The sequence below is a fragment of the Sarcophilus harrisii genome, chromosome 3 (genome assembly GCF_902635505.1).
Source record: "Sarcophilus harrisii chromosome 3, mSarHar1.11, whole genome shotgun sequence".
Lineage (NCBI taxonomy): Eukaryota > Metazoa > Chordata > Mammalia > Dasyuromorphia > Dasyuridae > Sarcophilus > Sarcophilus harrisii.
The window spans coordinates 573,951,205-573,970,674 of NC_045428.1; the positions used below are offsets into that span (position 1 = coordinate 573,951,205).

Here is a 19,470-nt window from a genome sequence, read left to right on the forward strand (position 1 = left end):
AGTCCAGATTTATAGGTCAGTGAATGCTAGAGCTAAAAGGGTCTTTGAATTTTCCTATTCTAGGTCCTAGAGTAGAAATCCTTCCTAAAACATATCCAAAAGGTGATCATTAACCTTATCCTTGGACTTCCTCTTGTGTTGCAAACTATGACAATCTATTTCACTGTTGCACAGATCTCATTTTTTTTTAATTAAAGCTTTTTATTTTCAAAAGATATGCATGGATAATTTTCAACATTGACCGCAAAACTTTGTGTTCTAATTTTTCATCTCCTTCCCCCACTCTCTCCCTCAGACAGCAAGTAATTCAATATAAGTTAAACATGGCAAAAATATATGTTAAATCCAATATATGCATACATATTTATACAATTATCTTGCTGCACAAGAAAAATCAGATCAAAAAGGAAAAAAATGAGAAAGAAAATAAAATGCAAGCAAACAACAACAAAGAGTGAAAATGCTATGTTGTGATCCACAATCAGTTCCCACGGTCCTCTCTCTGGGTGCAAATGGCTCTCTTCATCACAAGGTCATTGGAACTGGCCTGAATTATTTCATTGTTGAAAAGAGCCACGTCCATCAGAATTGATCATTGTATAATCTTCTTGTTGCTGTGTATAATGATCTCCTGGTTCTGCTCATTTCACTTAGCATCAGTTCATGTAAGTCTCTCCAGGCCTTTCTGAAATCATCCTGCTGATAGTTTCTTATAGAACAATAATATTCCATAACATTCATATACCATAACTTATTCAGCCATTCTCCAACTGATAGGCATCCACTCAGTTTCCAGTTTCTTGTCACCACAAAAAAGGGCTGCCACAAACATTTTTGCACATGTGGGTCCCTTTCCCTCCTTTAAGATCTCTTTGGGATATAAGCCCAGTAGAAACACTGCTGGATCAAAGGGTATGCACAGTTTGATAACCCTTTGGGCATAGTTCCAAATTGCTCTCCAGAATGGCTGGATCCTTTCACAACTCCACCAACAATGTATCAGTGTCCCAGTTTTCCCACATCCCCTCCAACATTCGTCATTATCTTTTCCTGTCATCTTAGCCAATCTAAGAGGTGTGTAGTGGTACCTCAGAGTTGTCTTAATTTGCATTTCTCTGATCAATAGTGATTTAGAGCATCTTTTCATATGACTGGAAATGGTTTTAATTTCTTCATCTGAAAATTATCTGTTCGTATCCTTTGACCATTTATCAATTGGAGAATGGCTTGAATTCTTATAAATTTGAGTCAGTTCTCTATGTATTTTAGAAATGAGGCCTTTATCAAACTTAAATATAAAAATGTTTTCCCAGTTTATTGTTTCCCTTCTAATTTTGTCTGCATTGGTTTTGTTTGTACAAAAACTTTTTAACTTAATATAATCAAAATTATCCATTTTGTGTTCAATAATGATCTCTAGTTCTTCTTTGGCCACAAATTCCTTCCTTCTCCACAGATCTGAGAGATAAACTATCCTTTGTTCTTCTAATTTGCTTATAATTTCATTCTTTATGTCTAAATCATGATCCCATTTCGACCTTATCTTGGTATAGGGTGTTAGGTGTGGATCAATGCCTAGTTTCTGCCATACTAGTTTCTAATTATCCCAGCAGTTTTTGTCAAATAGTAAGTTCTTATCCCAAAAGCTGGAGTCTTTGGGTTTGTCCAACACCAGATGACTATAGTTATTGACTATTCAGATCTCATTGTTAAAAAGAAGCAAAGTTTATCTTTCATTAACTCTTCCCTCCCTCTCTATTGGTCCTATTTCTGCCCTATGCACCCAAATAGAACAACTCTATCTCACTTTCATATGCCTGCCTATAATATATATCAAGAAAATGTGTATATTTCCTTAGCAACTTAGCAACATATGGGTATGGACAGGGAGCTGCAATTGTCAGATTCCAAACCTTTCTGTAACACATAGTTTTTGAGAGACCAGAGGCAAAGTTCTCAAAATACCTGTTTCCTCTTGTTGCTGTTTGACAGTTACATCACCATGATGTCTTGACTTCTGTGTGAATTGGATTTAGAAGATGTGGAATTGCACAAAATTGATAGTCTTTCTGTCTTTTCTTTACTTTCAATTTTATTGATGTTTTGTTTTTCCATTACCTCACCATTACTCCCACTGTTTTTTAATTAAAATTTTTTATTTACCCCAGTTACATGTAAAAAGTTTTTTTTACATTTGTTTTAAAAATATTCAACCTCAGATCCCTTCTCCTCCCCACTCCCAACTGCCATTGAAAAGACACATGTGAAGTTATGCAAAACTTTTTCATAAAAATCATGTTGTAAAAGAAAACGTAGATTTCCTCCATGCCCTCCCAAAAGAAACCTCTTTTTTTTTTTTTTCTGAGGCAATTGGGGTTAAGTGATTTGCCCAGGGTCACACAGCTAGGGAGTGTTAAATGTCTGAGGTCAAATTTGAACTCAGGTCCTCCTGACTTTAGGGCTGGTGCTCTACCCACTGTACCACCTAGCTGCCTCAAAAAAACAATTCCTTAAGAAAAGTAAAATTAAAAAAAAATATGCTTCAATTTGTATTCAGACACAATTAGTTCTTTCTCTGGGTATGGATAGCATTTTTATCATAAGTCCTTCAGAGTAGTTGTGGATCATTAGATTGCTGACAATAGCAGTCATTCGCAGCTGATTATCCCAGAACATTCCTATTACTATTACTTTGTTCATAATACATTTCACTTTCCATGAGCTCATGGAGGACTTTCCAGGTCTTTCTCATCCTGCTTATCATTTCCTATAGAACAATAATATTTCATCATAATCACATAACATAATTTATTCAGCCATTCTTCAATTGATGGATATTCCTTCAATTTCCAATTCTTTGCCCCGAGAAAAGTGGCTCTCTTCTTTAATCATCAAAGTTCAGTGGCAGGACAAAAATCAAGATGGACATCCCCATAATTCCCTGATAATTTTGAGGCCTGTTGGTTACCCTCAATGTGGTTTAGCTGTCTGCTAGGATGATTTTGTTAGGCCAATGAACTTGCTACAGCTTCTTAAGAGCCACAGGTGAGAGTTGGGTGAATCAGGTAGACGCCAAGGGTGTTTTGCCCTGCAAATAGCTCAGTAGTCCTCATACCAGAAGTGCTGGTCCTCCTGAACACCCATATACTCCCATTTTTTATTGTAGTAGTTTCTTCACTGGGTTATTATGAGGTTCATATGAGATACACTCTTTCAGTCAACCAATAAGAAATGTTTAATAGTGTGTGTGTGTGTGTGTGTGTGTGTGTGTGTGAAGAACTTTGGGTATCTGATGAATATGGACCCCTTCTTGGTTAATATTTTTTTAAATTTACAATTGAAGGAAATACTAAATTTCAGTGACAGGTTATTGTTGTTGTTGTTGTTGGGATAGGTAGGTGATACATTAGATAGAGCACTAGGTCTGGGGTCAGGTCTTCCTGAGTCCAAATTTGGCCTCAGATACTTAGTGGCTATGTAACCTGGGCAACTCGATCCTATTTGCCTCAGTTTCCTCATCTGTAAAAGGGAGAAGGAAAGGGCAAACCACTCCAGGATCTCTGCCAAGAAAACCCCAAATAGGGTCATAGGGAATCATACACAACTGAAAATAAATTTAAAATTCCTGTGATAAATAAATGTCAGCATTTTATTTGGCAAACTACTCCAAAATCTCTGGCAGGAAAACCCCAAATGGGGTCATAGGGAGTCATACACAACTGAAAATAAATTAAGAACCACGGTGATAGATTAATGTCAGCATTTTATTTGTTTTTAGTGAACTTATAAGTTCCCTTTCTATCAATGCCAGTTAATACCTTCTTTGCAATTTATAGTAGGAGAATTTTCTGATGGCATTGAGAGGTTGTGATTTGCCAGAGGTCACATACTTAGCATGTATCCTAGGGGGGATTTGAATCCAGATCTTTCTAATTCTAAGACCAGCGCGAATTTTTTTTTGTTTTTTTTTTTTTGGTAAACCAGTAATTGCTATGAGTTAATAGTTATTATGGCCACCCTAGGTCCTAATCCTAGCGTGGCGTGGCTTCCTGTCACCTTCCTTCCCATCTAGTTCATTTTTTGTTTTCTCCCTAGTTTGTAAATGTTCTTTCTAAAATTCACTCCAGATGTGGATGGAATGCATGTAAAATCGGGATCTCCGGAGACAAGCGGGAAAGCTGCCCGTCAAGGAGAACAGTCACCTCTGTGCTTGTCAATGCCGGCTCTCTTGGCACTGGACCTTTTGGCCACCGCGTCTTTTTCACAGAAACCGTTGTCTGATCACGTCCTGCCACCCCGCCTCCTGCATACTTCTGCGGTGGAGTCTTTGGACACAAGTTTAGGTTTTCCATTTAATCCTGGTAAAACCCCACCCTACTAAATGCACTCCAGCTTTAGAGCCTGTCTCTCGAGCTACCAATTCCACATCCATTTCATCCACAACCATCACCCCCAGTTCATCCAGCCTCCGGCTCCTTTGTATCCAGTTGTTTGCACGTTGTCCTCCGCCTCCTTTTGTGAGGTCCCTCGGGGAGAGCGTTGTCTTTCTCCTTCCTTTGAACCCCTAGCGCTTGCCTCGGTATACAGTAAGTGCTTAATAAATGCATGTTGACTTGCTGGAGCTATCCCTTCCTCCCCTCCCCCCCCCCCCCAGCTCCACGACGAGGCTAGCCAAACAAGCTTCAACTGGCTTTCTGGGCCCTTCCTGGTTTGGCTCTCTCCTGCTTTGAAATAGAAGTCTGCGCGTAGGAGATGGCATTATTTTTGGGATGCCCCCAAACAGCGGTGATCGCACCTCTCCACTCCTCCTCGGACCCCGCCCCGCCCCCGACCCGCCCACTCGGCGCCTCCCCTGGGTGCTCCCCAACCGCCACCTAGGGGTCCGCTCTACCCCGCCCTTTCCCTAGTCAGACCTCGCCCCGGGCGCCAGATCACGCCTCCTTTGGGAGAAGGCTCCGGCTCCCTCTCAGGCCCCCCCCTTTCCCCGCCCCGCCCCGCCCCCAGGCGCAGACGTCTCCTTTCTCCTGTCTCTCTCAGGCCCCCTCTTTTTTTGGCCCCGCCCCTCCGGTGGGCTCCCCCTTTCTTGGCCCCACCCCCTGAGGCCGCCCAATCCCCTCCCCCGAAGCCTCCTCGCCCCTCCCTTGGCCCGGCGCGCCCTCCCTCTCCCCAGGCGGGCGTTGCCGCCGCCGCCGCCGCCGCCGCCCGCGCCGCGTTGGCCGGGCCGAGGCCGCCCTAGGTCCGGTCCCTCCCCCGGCGGCCTGGCGCCTCCCGCCCCCTCCCCGCCGCGGTGACTCCGGAGCGGGGGCGGAGGCTGCGCTGAGGCGGAGGCGGCCCGGCTGCTGCTGCTCCTGCTGCTCCCGCCGCCGCCGCCGCCGCCGCCCAGGCGGCCAGCCGCAGCGCCCGGAGCAGGCTGGGCCCGCCGCCCCGCGCTCCGGCCCCGGGGGCTGCCCAGGTAAGAGGCGCGCGCGGGGCGGGCGGCCGGGCCCGGCGGGGAGCCGCCGGCTCTTTGTCTCCCAGGGAGGGGCGGCGAGGCGGCGACCCCCAGCACGCAGCCCCTGCCCGGAGCCCGGCGAGACCAGCGGGACTGGCGGGCGCCGCCCTGACGCGCGCTTCCCCCTCCTGTCCCCACTCGGTGTGCACACCCCCAGCCTGCCTCCTGTGGCATGCGCCCCTGTCTGACCGGGTCCCTCCCCTCCTTCTGCCGACCCCTGTCTGGCCAGGTCCCTCCCCTCCTTCTATGCGCCCCCTGTCTGACCGGGTCCCCTCCCCCTCCTTCTACATTGGGTCCCCTCCCTCATCTGCCCCTTTGTCACAGCCGGGTCCCCTCCCCTCCCTTAAATGCACCCCAGTCTGACTGGTCCCCTCCCCACCTTCTGCCACTCCCAGTCTGACCAGGTCCCCTCCCCACCTTCCTGTGCGCCCCAGTCTGTGGGTCCCCTCCCCCTCCCACCCCAGTCCTGTGGTCCCCTCCCCCCACTTCCTATGCACTCCCAGTCTGACCGGGTCCCCTCCCCCACCTTCTGTGCACCCCCCAGTCTGACTGGGTCCCCTTCCTCTTCCCCGGGGCACTCCTCCAGTCTGACCAGCCCCCCCACTCCTCCAGCTTCTTCCCCTTCTCCTACCCCGGGTACTTACCCCAAGTCTGACCGGGTCCCCTCCCCTTATAGCACCCTCAGTCCAGCCAGGTCCTTCCTCTGCCCCAGGGACACTCCTCCAGTTTGACCAGCACTCCCACTCCTCCACCCTCCGTCCCTTCCCCAGCCCCGTGTGCACTGCTCCAGTCTGACCTTCCTCCTCAGCTTCTTTCCCTTCTCCCACCACCCGGGTACTTACCCTGATCTGACCAGCCCCCCCTCACTCCTCCAGCCTTTTGTCTCCTCCCACTTTTACACCCCGATTTTGAATGCCCCTCCTCCCACACCCTAAGTCCCCTCACCCCATGCGTACCCCCATTCTGACTATGCAGACAGGTGGGTTTCCTCTTCTCCCCAACCTGCTGACAGAGAGGCTCGCTTTTCCACAGATTGCCCCACAAACCATCAGCTAGGAACTAGTGGCCCCCTCACTTGCTTAAGGGCCCTGGTCACTTTCCCCTTAGCCCCTCTGCCTTTCTCCCTGCTCTTCGTGCATCCACCCATCCTGGCCTCCCTTGGGCACACTTGTGTGTTCCCCCGCCTCCCTTTCTTCCCTTCTGATCCCTGTGTCTACAGTCATTCTCACATCTGCCCTAAATCACCTGAATCTGTTCCTCCATCTCTCCTACTTAGAACAGGCTAGTCCTGCTCCCTCATCCACCTCCCTTCTCCCAAAGTCCGTGGCACCCTCATACTGCCCGTAGGTTTCCAGAGAGACCTGTCCCCTCCATTTCCCTTCTTCCAACTCCGTCCCCTATCGGGAGTCTTTAAGCTCTTCCCTCCCTTTACAACCCAGACTCCTCTTGGGTCTGGCCTGGACACACCAGCTCCCTCAGTGCTCCTCTGTCCGAACACACACCATACCCCACCCTGGTCACGTCCCGGATTTGTGCCCCAGCTCTGCTCCCTTTCCTCTGGGCCACTGCCGCTGAGTCTTCTTCTGACCTATCCCTTGCCTCCTCGACTCCTCTCCCTGCCTAATTCTCTCCACACTTCTGACCCTAGACCTGGCCAGGACCCTCATGGTTCCCCTTCCTTCTCCTGCCTATAGAGTTCTCTGCTCCTGAGCCCCAGCATGGCCTCCTCCAGTGGTTACCCCCACAATGAACATTCTGGCAGTGGCCACCTCGGCGGTCCAGAGATGTCACCCAGAGTCTCAGAGTGGCTATTTCTGCCCACACTGTTCTCTCCCACCATACTCCCTGACCTCATCCCCCACAACCCAGTGTCTAGGCTCACTGCTCTCCTGAACCCTTCTCTGCTCACTTGCACCTGGTCCCTATGCTACTTTTCTCCCCTTCCCTAACTCTTTGTAACTCCTAAAAATAACCTTGGTTCACTCTCCTGCCTTCTCAGGCCCCTGTCTTCCTAGTTGGACAGAGAGTCCTGTTGGTTTTTGAAAAGTCCTTCCTGGATCTCTTCTGTCATTCCAACTTGGGTGTCCTAGGGGGTCCATTTAAGGCAAGTTTCTCACCTGCCTGCTGAGAGATGACAGCTAGTTCCTCCCTTGGTTTCTCACTCTCTCTTCTTGCATCTAGGAGAGCCCAGAGGCCTTGGAGGCCTGGGAACTGGAGCTGCGTTGGGCCTGCTTCCTTTCCTCGGGTTCTCCCTCTTTAGTTTAGACCCAACTTGTCTGAGCAGTGCCTGCTGCGGAACTGCCAACTTGGCTGTCAGGCAGGCAGTCCGGGGACTCCCCTCCCTGGCAGCAAATGAGAAGCTTGATTAGCCCTGAGCTGGGAGGCAGCACCTCCCATCTGAAGTTCCCAGGGCCTCAGGAGAGTTCATTACTTGAGCTGGTGTCCTTCCTGAGGCATGGATGGGGCGGGTGCCTGGAGTCTGCCACTAGAGAAGTACAGGGAGAGCTCCTAATCAGGGGCCTGGGGCCCGCCCGCCTCTCAGGCCCAGCTCCCTCTGTTGTCTTTTTCTTTAACAGCCCCTGGGCTTCAGTGCTGGCATTTAAAGCTTCAGTCATATGACCTCCTGGACTGTAAAATAGTGAAGTCAGCCATGTCGGACCCAGGACAGAGGGCTCAGGGAAGAGTCCTGGCTCTGGAGTTCAGATACTGCCCTTGTGACCTTGCACAAATTACTCTAGTCTTGCTGGGCCCCGTTTGGACTGTTGACCTCTCCCCTCCTCAGCTCTGCCTGTCACCCTGAATTTGAAGGGCCAAAGCTTGAGCTCAGTGGCAGTGGCGAGTGGGGTGGGGGCCCTGACGAGTCAGAGGGGCAGGTTTCACCATGATGTCAGCAATTTGAGATATCCCGGAGTGGAACTCATTGTCTCAAGTAGCAGGGCACCCCGTCACTGAAAATCTTTCAGCAGAAGATGAATGACCCCTTTTTCAGGGATGTTGCAGATGGGATTCCTGCTTAGGTATGGATTGGAATGAATGACCTCCAGAGTCTCTTCTAGCTCATGAATGGTGCAGATTGTTTTTTTGTGTGTCTAGTTCAGAGGCTCTAGAATGGGAAGAGACCTCAGAGATTAGCTCAGTTATGCCCAGCCTCATCTGGTTGTCCACACAGGGCCAGAATCCATGTCCAAGTGCCCTGGGACTGCAGTCATGATACCTCTTTGGGAAGAAGGACTATATTAGAGTGGGAAGAAAGGCAGTGCAGAGGAACAGAGGAGGCTTTGGAGGGACTAGCCATTGTAACCTAAGTTCTGTCTCTGAGACAAGAGAAGTTTTAAGCATTTTGGGTGGGATTTGTGACCAGAGAGTCATGGGATGGACGATTTCGAGCTGAAATGGCTTGGGGTCGGATGTGCTCAGGACCACACAACCAGTCAGGTCTATGAGACTCCCATTTTGGCACCACAATTCCTCACATTTCTAGTGAGATCAAAGCTTGCATCTTATGGGGTGTCCTTGCCTGACACTCTTCCCTTAGAGATGATAGAAGGTAGGCGCTTCTCCGGAAGGGCTCCTCTGGCAGGGGGGCACAAGTAGAGGTGAGCAGGGCTCTTGAGGTCAGGTCATGAGATGGTGGATGGAGGTCTTTGAGTGGGATGAACTATTACCTGGGATGAAGCTGGAAGAATATAATAATAAAACCACCTCCTTGACACCTTTTTCACCAGGAGATGAAGAAGGCCCAGTTAGGAGGTCTTAAAAGAGTAAGTGGAATGGGCCACCTTTGTCCCAAGAAAGCCATTCAAGACCACTAGGTGACCTTTGACTGTCAGTCCATCTCTCTCGGGTCCTGGGGCCCATGTCCATGGGGGCTCTTAGCTGGAGATGGACCAATGAAAAGATGCAATTGGGGTCTGCAGGAATCGCTGTGGTTTGGTCTTCTCAAAACTGCTAAGCTTTTAGCTTCTTGGCAGGTCCCTGAAGTGATGGGAAACACTGAGGCCCAGCTCTTTGCTTGTCCTTGAATGACGACACAGAGACTTTCCTTCTATGTGCTTCTCTGACACTATTAATCTCACAGTTTTGCCGATGATCTTGATTTGTACACTTTGGAGGGGAGGGTGCAAGTGGGAGAGGAAGAAGAATTCTGTCAGTGTCCAGAGTCCTCCAAAGAGAGTCAGGTGATTCCTTCATCCTGAGGGTTTTGGGTTTGATTCCCTTGGCAGGAGCAGAGCTGCCATGAAGAAACATTTCCTTTCCTTGGTCAAACAGGAGTAGAGATGGAGAATTAGGCCAGCACTGGGTAGATGCTGTTTCAAGTCCTGAAGCTCCACTCCCTAGGCTCTGACAGAGCACCCCTTAAATGGGACCAGGTTGTTAGGCTTTGAATTGCTCATGAGTGACCTCCAAGCAATTAATTGCTCTTTAACCTTTGGAGAGCTGGGAAGTTGGTGAGGTGGGGCCAGTGAGTGACTTTCCTAGAGGATCCTGGAAAGGCCTTGGAGGTTGTGTGAGATGAGGAATGAGGATTTGAACCCAGTTCCCTTGATTCCAGAGACTTAGTGTGAAAGTCACTTTCTGCATCCCAGACATTTTGTTGACAGGATCTGAAATGCCAGAAGCCAGCTGTGCCAGTGGAAAGCATTAGGCTGAAGTGAGATGAGGGCTTGACAGAGCTGGATGGTTTAACTGGGATGGTGGATTACTTCCCCTGCCTCAGTGGGCTTCTCTTTTCACTGGTCTAATCTTGGCCCCGTCGCCCTTCTCGGCCTTGCCTTGCCCCATCCGGATGTGGAGACAATGATGCTTTTTACTTTCCTAACTCCCAGGGGCATTGTGATGTGCCAGCTCCCATTGCTTTTGAGCTCTGCTTGAGAAAGGGGAGGGTGAGGAGCAAGTGGTGTGAGATATTGTCATTAATACTTTACTGTTCTCCGATGGGGTAATCATCACTGAGGGAGAAGCACGATTTCCAAGAGTCCTTAGGAGTTGGGCCCTGGGTGGAGCTGGAAGGAGTGGCTGGCCCTAATTTGTTTTTACCTTCTAAAGAGTTTCTAAGAGCAAGTCCTGGGTGCAGTCCTTGCCTTTTTGTGATCTTTGCACCACTGGCCCTCCTTTAGAACCTTCTCTTCTAGCGGCAGTGAAATAAGCCTATACTCTGTGGGAGTCCACCCCATGATCCATCATCTTTATTATTCTCTTTCCTTGCCCTGAGTGAATTCATACAAGTTTTCCTCTGGCCTGGTTTTCTTCCTTCCTTGTGCACCTGTTTTTCCTTATGCTTCCAGAAGGACCATCCCTGGGTATGGCTTGCCACAGTTTTGCAGCCTAGCAGGGCTCACTAGGAGGCTGGTTGAGAGAGCCAGGAGCTGTTCCCAGGGCCTCAAGCATCTGGGTTCTAGCCCTGGCTGTGCTGTCCCCCTGGCCTCAGCAGCGGCAGCAAACCTTGCGGCTTTGTTAAATGGTGGCCTGGGAGTCAGGACATCTTAGTCCTGTCACTAACTCTCTTCCTTGACGAATTGCTTCGTCTCTTTGATGTTGGTTTCCACATCTGTAAAGTGAGAGGGCTGGACCAGATTGTTTCTTAATGTGCATTCTGGCAGTCCTGCAGTGATTGAGGGAGCTACCTGCTCAGATGCTAGGGCACAGAAGAGATGAGTTCCTGGTGGAAGCACTCACAGTCCAGTCAGGCCAACCTCTCTCAGATCTTCATGTCCACATTTCTTCATCTGTAAAATGGAACAGTTTGTGAAGGAAAAACTGAATAGCCAGTGTTTGGCCAGGATCCTGTGATCATTCAGTTAGGGCTAGAGGCCATCTAGTGCAACCTCCTTATTTACAGAAGGGAAAATTGAGGCCTACAGAACCCCACTGATTTGCCCAAGGTCAAGGTGGGGCAGGACCAGGATTTGAATTTTTATGGCCTAACTCCCACATCTTTATTTTATGCAACTTCAGATGTTTAGTGTTGGTGATAACAATGAGCTAGCATGGCCAAGACCGAATCCACCCCAACTGGTACTTCTGTCAGCCTACCTGAGTGTTGTGAATACATAAATATGTGTGTGTGTGTGTGTGTGTGTGTGTGTGTGTGTTTTGGGGTTAAATGACCAGGGTCACACAGATGGTAAGTGTGAAATCCTCCATATTCCAAGGCCTGTGCTCTTTCCACTGTGCTATAGCTGAATTCAGTTATATGATATGCTTTGTTTAAAGAACATTAGAAACAATCAGCACCTTGGGCAGCCATCAGTCACTTAAAAGAGAGCTCACTTCTTTTAGCTAAGTAGTGCACTTCTGTTGAGTATTAAATAGATATTGGGAAATTGTTGGTGGAATAGGGCCCCCTTTTCCTAAAGTTTTTGTTTAGGAATCTGGAATTTAAATTTGCACAAAGGATCAGATACAGTCTCTCCTTCTTTTAAAATATTTTCTCTTTTGGTCACTCTCCCCCCTCCCCCAAGATCTTAAGGGCTGTTGATCAGAGACAGTCGTGTACATTTATTATATAATAGACCTTTTTCCTCCAGAATTATCTTTAACACTGCCAAGTCCTGGTGGGTCAATTCTCTCTCTGCCAATTGAGGGCAGAAGTCACATGGAAGCAGATAGGTGGAGGACTGAGGAGCCCTGTGTTCTCTGGTGGGATTTATTAGTTTCCTGTGTAATTGTCAATTTGGGAAGCTGGTGTTCCTACGCCCTCAGGTGTGATCAGATGTGTGCATGGCATCACACAGTGGAGGAGAAGGCCGTGAGTGGAAGGGCAAAATGGGATCAGAAGGAAATTTTTCCCTAGGCTTACCTAGCACTAGGTCTCCAACTCTCTGGAAGGAGGCAGGGCAGTTCACTGAGAGAGCACACAATGTTCTTCCTCTCACCTTCCAGCCAGGGTTCAGGTGTACAAGGCAAAGGACTGGATGAGCCTTCCACCCACATTCTGCCCAAGAGGTACACACAGGTCAGGATGGCATGGTCTGTGGGTACGTCCACCCCACACCTTACCCAGTGGATTGTTTCATGAAGGGCTCCTCATGAAACTAAACTTCCATCTTCAAGCAGGAGCCCAGAAAGAGCTTCAGAATATGATTGCAGGGAAATCATAGAACAGAGTCCTGAGGAGTGCAAAGGCGAGCTGATTACTTTTTATCTGTATGAGCATTTGGAGCAAGAGAAAGTGTGACCTAGTTTAAAATCAGTACGTTCCTGAGCAAGGGAGACGATTTCCAAGACCTGATTCAATTAAGATTTCTGGGAGGCCAAAGTACATTGAGTTTTTGACAATCCAAGTTAATAACCATTATTAAAATCAGGCTTAGTGATTTCTGATTCCTAGATCAGAATCTCTTCTACTTTAGGGCCATACTGATCATCTGCATGTTATCAGGAAACAGTAGATACTTGAAAAGGAGTAGAGAACAATTTACTTCCAAAGGAGGAGCATTTGAATAGAACTTATAATTAGATTCCTAATACACACTCTGTTGCTGACTAATAGTTTCTAAATCTTCTTGATTCATGGAACATATTATCTATAGGGTTCTGTCGGCAAAAATGCTGGAGTGGTTTGACATTTTCTTCTTTGATGGATTAAGAGAAACAGAAGTTGGTTAATTGACTTCTCAGGAAGGGTGAGAACACGAAAGGGAGGTGGGGAACCAAACCAGACATTGTCATCAGGTTCCCTTTGGGCTGAAGGGTCTTATACCTTACCCAGAGCTCCCCTACTATCTGTGGTCCTCTACATCTGTGTTCCAGGCATTGTGCTAAGTGCTAGAGATACAAAGAAAGACACAAATACAGTCACCTCTTCAAGTAATTCCTATTCTAATGGAGATAAGTTGGTGTCCTGAGAACTTTGGATTTGGTGTTGGAAGACCTGAGTTCAGAATCCACCTCTGCCGTTTGCTTCCTTCCTTCCCCTTTTCTCTCTCCTCTCCCTTCCTCTCTCCCTCCTTCCTTCCCTTTCTTCTTCCCTCCCTCCTTCCCTTATTTCTCTTCTTTCTTTCTTCCTTCCTTCTTTCCCTCCCTCCCTTCTTACCTGTGTGACTTTTGACAATGCACTTCACCTCTCTGAGCCCCAGTTTCCTCTCTCTAAGGTCTGGCACTAAATCTATGATCATGTGGTCCCATGATCCCTTGGGGTGGATTTGTGTCCCTGAACGCTTTCTTGTGTGACAGTTTCATTCCAGGGTCCACTGAAGTGGAGTCCAGCTTGAACCAGATGGTAGGTATAATTACTTTCTCTACCTGAACTCTGCTGCTTTAGCCAGAAAAAAGAGCCACCAACTGGGCCGTCTTCCCAACCCTATACAATCTTCCTGATTTATTGCTTTATTTAAGTTTCCCTTCTGCTCTTTGGCTCCTGTTCGAAAGGGCTTAAAATGGGTATAGTACATTTACTGTGGAGCTGAGGTTGCTGTTCAGAATTAGTTGAGAACTATTTTGTTCACCAGTGACATTTGAATGGTGAACATTTTCAATGGTGAATTGCTGTAAGTAATACTACTTTAAATATGCTTTTTTTATGCTTTTGTGATGGAAATTTTTTGCACGACCAAAAAAAAAAAAATGCCTAAATAAAATTTGTTTTGCAGTATGGTTTTTGAGAAGTTTTTTTTTTTTTTTTTGAGAGTTTTTGAGTGGCTTTCATTGTCAGTAGGAGGAACATTATATTACATTACCTTAGAGAGAAATTAACGGGTTTTTTTTGTGCTTCTGGTTGGGGTTAGACTAAGTGACCATACATGGTTCCTTTAAACTCTAAGATTCTGTGACTTTGTGATTGTAATTGCATTAACTTTTCACCAAGTAACTTCCTGTTTTTCTTTTCAGTTGAGATTTTGTGTATAAAAAGGACAAACCCAAAGTGGGCTCTCTTGGTACAGACTTGTAAAAAGCCTGCCAGGTTTCATTCTGGGAGTTGGACAATCTTTTTTAGCCTGTAAAACCTGGAGTCATTTGACCTGGGAGTTTCTGCAAGCTAATTCCTGCCCAGGATTCCAGCTAATTTGATGACTAAGGGTTTCATGATTTTGGGAATGGACAGCATAATTACTGATGGATAATGGGAATTTGGCTTCTTAACCGGTTAATCAGGGTGTGCTTGATTTGGGTGTTAGCACCTGAATTGTCCATAGCTTGTATCACCTGTAGTCTTGTTCCTTAGCCTGGATACCAAAGCAGGTTACCTTCTTTGAATCTAAAGTTCTTTCTGGCCAGAATAATATTTGAGTTAGCCAAATCCATCAGGGGGCTTTCATGTGAATTAAGCTCTGGTCTGACACCCTCTCTTTTGTTTTCTTCTTGATGATGTCTGTGTGTTTGTTTTCATTCTCCTGTACCCACAATCCTAGGCTGTCAGGCTCTTTGCCTTCTGCTCAAACATGAGTAGAAGTGTAGCAAAGACTAGACTTTGTGATCTGTGAGGAGCTTTGAATCATATGATTGTGGTGTTCTGCTTCAACTACAGAGTTAATTATATAAACTTAGAAGGGTTTCTGACTTTCTTCTGTGTTTGGATTACTTTGTGTATCAAATTGTTTAAGTGCTTGGGGAGGAAGGAAACTGAGTCCTAACTATGAGGTTGTCTTGAGCTGAGATTTCCTTCCTCCTTGGATTATTTTATTTTGGGGTGTTAAGAGAGAACTAGGAAGGGCTTATGTTTGTAATTACAATAGAAGCAGTTATTCGAACAACTAATGACAGACTACAAAAGATGTATACATATACACATCTATATACACACACAGTATGTGTATTTTTCTCTCTGTAAATGTATAGTGTGTGTGTAATATATATTTGTGTCTATGTTTATACTTCAGTGATTCCAAAAATCAGTAACTTCCTTTGTGGAAACACTCCTCCCATCCATGTACATCCATTGCACTCTATCTCTTTCTTAATAGATGGCATCCTCCCATTTAACTACCTTGTATTTATTTTGTCTACACTTCTATATTACACATATTGTTTCTCCCCTGATAGAAAGTGAATTCCTTGTGGGCAGGGACTGTTTGACTTTTGTCTTCATCTCCCCAGCACTTAAAATACCTGGCCCATAGAAGGAGCTTTATAAATGCTTGTTGGTTGTTTGATAATTTTCAAGAGCTGCTGTGGCCAAAAAAAAAAAAAAAAAAAAAAAAAAATTGGCAGCCCATCATCATTTGGTAGCCATCCTTTCTATAATGAGCATCTTCAAACGGAGCCAGGTGGATCCTTGGACAACAGACGTGATCTGACTGGGGTCTACACTCTCTTTTTTTGGCTTAGTAAAACCTTCCAGAGTTTGGACTCTGATGTCCTGCCATTAAGAAGCTAGGGTTCCTTCCCTGCCAAGAGGAGGTCTTGAGTGGTGGGAATGTTCCCTACATAGGAATAAGAACAGGTAGTTTGGCACAAATGATATTCTATAGCCAACCCCATCTTGACAGTTACTCAATTTCCTGAAAGGTGTAGAGAATACAAGATTTCCCCGTGAAGAGTTTGTTGACTATAAGAACTGAAACAACATTGTCTCGATAGAGCAGGAAGTCTCTTTAAAGCTTCTCTTCTGATAGTCTACCATGCAAAGTTCAAACTCATATGGCATTCCTTGTATGCTGTAACAACAGAAATTCCTTTGTTTGACTCTCTGATTCTGCCATTGTCCAGTCAAACCACAATGAGTCCTGTACTAACCAAAGGTGCTTGCCTTTCACTCTCAAGAGCAGTATCCAGTATAAAGGGACATCCTATAGCTAGTGAGTTCCTTCAGATACTTCTGTTTGTAGGATAATGCTGGGCTGAGCCAAATCCTGAAAGTCAGGCAGCACAGTGTTTGGCATCCAGGGCCTCAAGTGAGGAAGACTTGCCTTCAAATTCAGCTTCAGACACTTACTAGCTATGTGATACTGAGCAAGTTGCTTCACCTTTGCCTACCTCTGTTTCATCTTCTGTATAGTGGGAATAATAATAATACCACCTACCTCCCAGGGCTGTTGTGAGAATCAAATAAGATAATATTTATAAAGTATTCTTTAAATCTTAAAGTGCTACATAAATGCTAGCTACTGTTATTATTAGTTCCTAAATAAAGATCATAAATTTTTAATTAGAACCATTCCATAATCATTCAGAAGATGTCAACATAACCACTCACAATGAAAAATCCAAATTTGTCATACAGTTTATTAGACCAGTGTCAAACTCATCAGGATCCCTGCTGGCCTCCTATTGACTGAGTTTTAAAATGTAATATTATCCATGTGTTATTGTATTTTTATTTATTTTGTTCATTATTTCGTAATTACATTTTAATTTGGTTTGGCCTAGCATTTGACACTTCTTTGTCTTGCACAGATGACTACAGACAGACCATGAACTGCCCCGGGATAAAACTGGCTGGGACAGTGGACTAGATTGCCCTCAGGATCCAATTGCACTTTTTTTTTTTTTTTTTTTTTTTTTTAATCTCTCTTTCTCCCTTCCTCACCCCAGCCTATCTGAAACAAAAGCCTCTCTCTCGTACCAAGGTCTTTCCATGATTTTGTGTGGACACAAGGGACAGAATACTAGAATCTCTAATGCAGATTTCCTGAACGGTATTTGGTATGAGAAGTTTGGGAGGGGAAAGGGTAGTAACTCAGATGTGAAAGAAAATGCCCCCCCCCCCCCAAGGGAACAGAATAACAATAAAACATTTTTCAGAATTCATAGTAGTAAAGTTGAGAAAAGGATACAAATAGGGTGACTGTTTCAAATTAAAGTTAGTAAGATAGTAACTGCTACCTTAAACCACATAAGAGAAGTTCACAGGTTCTCATACACCTTTTTTGTTCTCTGTGTATTGAAATGTTTGAGCTTGTTGATGGTTAAGGTTATAAATTGAAAAAATAAAATAAAGGATTTAAGTTGAGAATCTCTCAAAGGGCAGTGGAGAGAGGGATACAGCAGGTGGGAATAAACTGAAACTCATTACTAGTGAGGGGCTGGAGAAGATTATCAGAGATAGAATGATTAGGAAAAAATATGTTCTGCTCATATTATGAGAATAAGGGACAGCCAGCCAGTGGACAGGTGGTAAGCTCCATTGGTAAACAAGGTCAAGAGAACCTAAAGAAGTGCTTCCTGAGTGTTTTTATGGGAGGACAGAGGCAAGGCTTGGACAGGATGAACTGTCATCTGTACTCTTGGTGGCCATACCCACATTAACAAAATCATTAACCCATGGGTCTTTGTGATACAGACACTGCATCCAGGGCCATCTCTGATTGTCCTGGCCTCTATCTGGCCACTGGACTCAGATGATTCCAAAGGAGAAATTGAAGGTAGCGGTTTTGCCCAGTTCTCCCTCACTTAAATCCAATTTGCTTACAAGCCATGGCATCACCTCCCCGATATCGTGGCTCTTTTTGAGAATGAAGAACAAACACCCTCTGTCTCCCAGTATTTTGGCTGATAAATCCTGCTCATGCCAACAACCTAAAGGACCCTAGTTTATTTTTTTTTTTTTTTTTTTTTTTTTTAGTTTTTTTTTTTTTTTATTTAATAGCCTTTAATTTATAGGATATATATACATGGGTAACTTTACAGCATTAACAATTGCCAAACCTCTTGTTCCAATTTTTCACCTCTTACCCCACCCCCCCCCCCCCCTAAATGGCAGGATGACCAGTAGATGTTAAACACATCAAAATATAACTCAGATACACAATAAGTATACATGACCACAACATTATTTTGCTGTACAAAAAGAATCAGACTCTGAATTATTGTACAATTAGCTTGTGAAGGAAATCAAAGATGCAGGTGTGCATAAACATAGGGACTGGGAATTCAATGTAGTGGTTTTTAGTCATCTCCCAGAGTTCTTTTTCTGGGTATAGCTAGTTCAGTTCATTACTGCTCCATTAGAAATGATTTGGTTGATCTCGTTGCTGAGGATGGCCTGATCCATCAGGACTGGTCATCATCTAGTATTGTTGTTGAAGCATACAATGATCTCCTGGTCCTGCTCATTTCACTCAGCATCAGTTCGTGCAAGTCTCTCCAGGCCTTTCTGAAATCATCCTGTTGGTCATTTCTTACAGAACAGTAATATTCCATAATTTTCATATACCACAATTCATTCAGCCATTCTCCAACTGATGGACATCCATTCAGTCTCCAGTTTCTAGCCACTACAAAAAGGGCTGCCACAAACATTCGTGCACACACAGGTCCCTTTCCCTTCTTCACAATCTCCTTGGGATATAATCCCAGTAGTAACACTGCTGGATCAAAGGGTATGCACAGTTTGATAACTTTTTGAGCATAGTTCCAAACTACTCTCCAAAATGGTTGGATTCGTTCACAACTCCACCAACAATGAATCAATGTCCCAGTTTTCCCACATCCCCTCCAACAATCATCATTATTTTTCCTGTCATCTTAGCCAATCTGACAGGTGTGTAGTGTATCTTAGAGTTGTCTTAATTTGCATTTCTCTGATTAATAATGACTTGGAGCATCTTTTCATATGACTAGAAATATTTTCAATTTCTTCATCTGAGAATTGTCTGTTCATATCAACTTTGACCATTTTTCAATTGGAGAATGGCTTGATTTTTATAAATTAGAGTTAATTCTCTTATATTTTGGAAATGAGGCCTTTATCAGAACCTTTGACTGTAAAAATATTTTCCCAGTTTATTGCTTCCCTTCTAATCTTGTCTGCATTAGTTTTGTTTGTACAAAAACTTTTCAGTTTGGTATAATCGAAATTTTCTATTTTGTGATCAGTAATGATCTCTAGTTCTGCTTTGGTCATAAAAACCTTCCCCTTCCACAGGTCTGAGAGGTAAACTATCCTATGTTCCTCTAATTTATTAATAATTTCATTCTTTATGCCTAGGTCATGAACCCATTTTGACCTTATCTTGGTGTCCGGCGTTAAGTATGGATCAATGCCTAGTTTCTGCCATATTAGTTTCCAATTTTCCAGCATTTTTATCAAACAGTAAGTT

At 45.2% G+C, this 19,470-nt stretch overlaps 1 protein-coding gene across 1 annotated transcript in view; it reads left to right on the plus strand.

Annotated features, from left to right (window-relative positions):
- Positions 1–5,389: 5,389 nt before the first annotated feature.
- CTNNBIP1 (catenin beta interacting protein 1) overlaps positions 5,390–19,470 on the plus strand; it is a 53,175-nt gene continuing 39,094 nt past the window's right edge. Inside the window, exon 1 of the mRNA XM_031962901.1 lies at positions 5,390–5,452. The gene's annotated coding sequence lies outside the window, so the exon portion shown is untranslated. The remainder of the gene's footprint in view (positions 5,453–19,470) is intronic.